Below are 5,140 nucleotides of genomic sequence, written 5' to 3' on the forward strand. Positions count from 1 at the left end.
GAGACCCTGTAATATTCATCTTGATTACAGAGACAATTTTTATGTTTTCCTTCTTTTATTAAAGTTTCCATCTTTTTTAAGAATCTAAATTGATCTTTGGTTATCTTGGGTAAGACTCCAGGAGTTCTTGGTTTATCTTGGGGTAAGACTCCGTCTGCACTCACCAGGGAATTTGTGGAAGGAAGAAGACGGGGAGGGAAAACTTGCTCTTGCGTATTATTCTTTGTGTCAGATCACGGAGCTTGAATCTGCCCTGATCTTCCTAGTGTACCCAGGGGGGAGAATCTGGGAGGAAGAAAGGAGGGGGAAAGGGAAATGGTTTTCCCCTGTTGTGAGACTCAAGGAATCCTGAGTCTGGGGTCCCCAGGAAAGGTTTTGGGGAGACCAGAGCTTATCAGCGCTCTACCTAAGTCCTGATTGGGGTGGCAGCCACTACAAGGATCTAAGCTGGTAATAAGCTTAGAGGATTCATGCTGGTACCCATATTTGACGCTAAGTCCAGATTTTGGGATGATACCATGACAGCTACTCTCAGACAACAGATTTCAAAATACAGAGGATGTTCCCCTGGGCACAAATTTAGTTACATAAAAAATACCCAATTTGATTCTACCTCTAATTGCATAAGACAGGTTACAAGAAATAAACATAAACCTATTTATTCCTTTCTAAAACTTACTACTCTGATAAGAGGCTGATTCCTTGATCTTTTTCACCCTGGTTGAAACTGAAACTCTAAACAAAGGAAAAACTTCCCTCCTTCCTTTTGAAACATCTTGTTCCCCCCATTGGTTCCTCTGGTCAGGTGTTAGCTAGGCTAGGTGAACTTTTTAACCCTTTACAGATAGAAGAGGCATTAACCCTTAACCATCTGTTTATGACAGCAGGAAGATATAAAAGAACCTGTCACCAAGAGTAGAGAGAAAGATCTGGCAGAGCAGATACTTGTGAGCCTCTGCAATGGAACAGATGAAGGAGGACAGCAGAGTAAAGTGAAGAAGGAAGACATCATTCCCTAAGGAAAGCACACAAATCCTCAGCTGATTTAACTGATGTGACACCCCTGAAGTCAATGGAGCTATGCTGCATTATATCAGCTGAGGATCTGGCCTACATATAGCATAATTTTGGCCTGCTTGCTCCTAAGACTCTTACCAGTATAAGTTATGGCAAGTTAAAAAAAGGGAGGCGGCGGCAGGGGACAAAAAACTAAAAATGAAGGAGCTAAGTTTGCATTTGTTATAGTTACATCTGTAAGAAGTGCTCATCCAAAGACCTGAGGACCGTACCATCACTATAACAGATATCATAAAAATATTTGAAAAATCTTTTAAAAAGATCTTCACACTCCTTGAAACAAATAGGTCCCACATCCATTTCAAAACCTGACCTCAAACTGTATCTGAGAAACAACAAAAACTTAATTTAAAAATATTTGTATTACTTTTCATTACAGCTTTTCCAGATATTGAAATCAGGATGTAAAGATCATAATGCTTCTGCCTTTTGTTTCAAAGCCTCATTTGGTATCAGCTTTATGTGTGCGTACTCAAAACTATAACAATCATGGACCTGAATGATTCTAGTAGTTTCAGTTAAGCAACAAATCTGTTGTATCCTCCGACTGAGCCAGCACATTCTATTCCTTAGTAGATGGCAGGTATACCCTTAAACTGATTGTTTACTTATTAGAAGTTGACAGTACTTATAAGGATATTATTTGTTCCATTCTTTGAGGTGTTGGAATTCATTTTGGCTCTACTTCCATATGAATTCTCCCTGCAGCTTTCAAATGCAATTCACACAAACTTCCCAATGTTTTAAAAGTACTTTGGCATAAATTACAGAGGCCTAATATGGCAACCTTTCTTCACGTAAGTTGTCCCCAGTCAAGTAAGCAGTTCTATTGAACTCCATGGAACTGAGAACCACTCACTTGAGTAAGAACTATTAATGTCAGTTATCCCAGAGTACAAGTCATCTTTCACTTGTCCCTTCTGACCACAAAAAGTTGGATAATTTTAAGAAACATATAGAGGGTCATGGGAACGAAAAATAATCTGCATAAATCAATAATTGGAGGTGGTAGAGAAATCAGAACCGAATTCTAATTAAATTCTGGTTAAATACAGACGATAGTTAAGTTTGTCAACATAGCAAAGACAGACTTAGCTCTGATTCAACAGCTTGTTTCACATAGCTTCTCTCTTCTGAAACCTTTACTCACATTGGGCAGTACATTGCTACATGAGTAGACCCATTAAAAAAAATAAAGAACTTCTGGTAGAATAAGATCTACTCAACATAAGCAAGAGTGGCAGGATTTGGACCTCAATTATGTTAACTGTTAGGGTTTTTGGAGAAGCTATTAGATAATTCAAAATTAAAGCCAAATCCCAGTATCTAGAAACAATATAACATCTCTTTAATGAACAAATATGATGTCTATGTGTTGTAGGAATTGTTGCCTGTGCTGCTCTTGTCGGTCTGTGGTAAATTCTTCAGGGTAGAATTCTTTGTTTCTGTTATATGATCTGTGCCTAGTTAGAGTGTCCAGGTGTTGCTATAATAAAACAAAATAATACTATTAGATGTATGTGTTCTATCTCATAATCATTATGGTATTATTTCAGCATGTGCCCGCATGAATGAATTCCAGTAGTAGTCACTGAAACATTCCTTTGTTTGGGAGAGTTCACTAGAGGGCAGCAGTGGGCAATTGCTTCTTTACCTCAAGAACTCTCCGGTCCAGTGAGCAAAGGTGAGCTCTTCTGCTGTATAAAGGGCCAAATTGCATGTCCTCACTCCCACTGGTGAGTGGATATGTGCACAAGTAATCTGATTGATATCAGTGGGGCTATTTGCATAAGTAAGTACTCACTCATGGCAATAAAGAGTTCACAATCTGGCTCAAAGTTTGCAAATGTCTTAGGGGTGGATGCAGACCATGTTTCCTTATGTTTAGTTATAAATATGTGTTTGAAAACATTTTCTAACATAGCTCAAGCCCTACTACACAAGATGATTTGAAACTCCGACTATTGTTAAGGAGACATACAGGTATATAGGGCAAGATCCTTAGCTGGAGTAAATCAACCTAGATGCATTGGCTTCAGTGAAGTGCGGCTGATTTACATCAGCTGAGGATCTGGGTCATTAACTGTGTATCTCTTTCAGAAGCCTTCTAACATATGAACCTCCCATTCTACCAAATGTCTTAAATCAACAATTTTTAAAATATAATGCAAGGTAGCCCTTTGGATTAAGTCATAATTTCTATTATGTCAATACATATTTGTACTTTATTACAACTATACTGTCCAATACACAGTCCAATACATTGTACAATACTCATGTAATGTGCCATAGGCACTAAATAAGTGATAGAAACACGTTATTTTTAACATGCACAGTATCTGCTGCTGTAAGATACATTTTCAAGGCATTAATCTATATTATAAAATATAGTTTAAAAAAGAAAGCAAATTTTAAATTATAAAAATTTAAAACAAAAAAGGAAACAAGAAAATATCCCTTTCCTTACTGAAACTCAGTTCCACCTTCTGAGTAAGACAATCCCCACAATAGGAAAAAAACCTCAGAGAGCCTTAACTACAGCAGCACTACTGGATGCCATTATAATTAACAAGAACATGCAAAATAAATTAATAGTTATGTTTTATAATCATGTCAACGTGAAATGAGCCCATGAAGAAGCCTCAGTACTTAGGTGATCTCATTAGCCAATTTTTATGTGCTATTTTATATTACCACTCAGACAGCTGAAGGTTGTTTGCAGTGTTGTTGTAGCCGTGTTGGACCCAGGATATTAGAGAGACAAGGTGGGTGAAGTAGTATCTTTTACACAGCTGAAGGTTGTATTTTGTCACTATAACTGTGGACCTGAATTTTAAACAATCAGTAATGTGAAGTAATATCTGATGCATATGAACTATTTTGATAGTGCTGTACAAATTTTTTTTCCCTCAACATAGAAAAAAATCGTGGATGCTTCCTTTGAGATGCTTACCTTTCTCCTCCCTCCTCCCCCTCATTTTATACAAATTTGAATTACAGATCAGATTTCAGACATCTTATATTTTAAGGCCCTCAAAAACAATTTCAGATTTTCATGCATTTGAAATAATTTTCTGACCAAAATTTCTCTATTTAAATAAAGAGAAGTTCAGTCATGGAAATATTCAAGTTTAATAAAAATGGTACCAATTATAGAACACTAGTCAAATATTAATATTTCATATCTCAGGAGTCTCTCTGCTAGTAGAAATATTTTAAAGGCTGATGACGGAAAGACCAATCATCAGCAATTTAGTGTATGTCCCACTCACATAAAATTTGATTAATCTTTGTCTCTGATATGCATTTTATATATCATTATTTTTCAAGCTATATTTCCTAAAGATGAATAGGACATGAGTCACTGGAGAAAACAGCAGACCAGAACAAATAAATGACAGGTTCAGAGCAAACAAAACAAAATTGTCTGAATAGTTAGGTGTGCATGTTAAACCAGCCCCTAACTTGCATGGCAGGTACATACATGATAGATAACTCACACTGACACTAATCTTGCCAGTAGGCTAGAGTAATATATTCATGTAAATCTTTTGACTAATTTAGCCACATTCAAACATATCATACCTTACTTTAACTTCATGCATGGATGTCATTTTCTGCAAATGCGTACTTTATTGTATGCAATACACACAAAATTCCACTCTCCACTTGTATATGAATTCTCTTATGACTCTCATGCTAGTGCTTAGTGACCTTCTACCAGTGTGTGTGTGTGTGTGTGTGTGTGTGTGTGAGTGAGAGAGAGAGAGAGAAACAAATCAGTCCCAGACATCTTTTGTATTTTTTTAACTCTCATAAAAAGAGCACAGTAGCATCGATGCAAAGAACTATCACTAGTGTTCGGTAAACATCAGCAACAGCATCTCTCTTTTCAGTCGGTTTTTTGGAAGGGACTGCAACTGATTCCCCCCCACTTTGGAATGTGAAAAGATTAGCTCTTAAGTCATTAGAAGGGATGCAGCAATAGTAAGGAGAAATTACGTATGTTACAGTAACTTCAATTCTTTGGGATGTTTTGTCCCTATGGGTGTTTTGTCCCTAT

This window comes from Chelonoidis abingdonii, chromosome 1 (genome assembly GCF_003597395.2).
Source record: "Chelonoidis abingdonii isolate Lonesome George chromosome 1, CheloAbing_2.0, whole genome shotgun sequence".
In the NCBI taxonomy this organism is placed as follows: domain Eukaryota; kingdom Metazoa; phylum Chordata; order Testudines; family Testudinidae; genus Chelonoidis; species Chelonoidis abingdonii.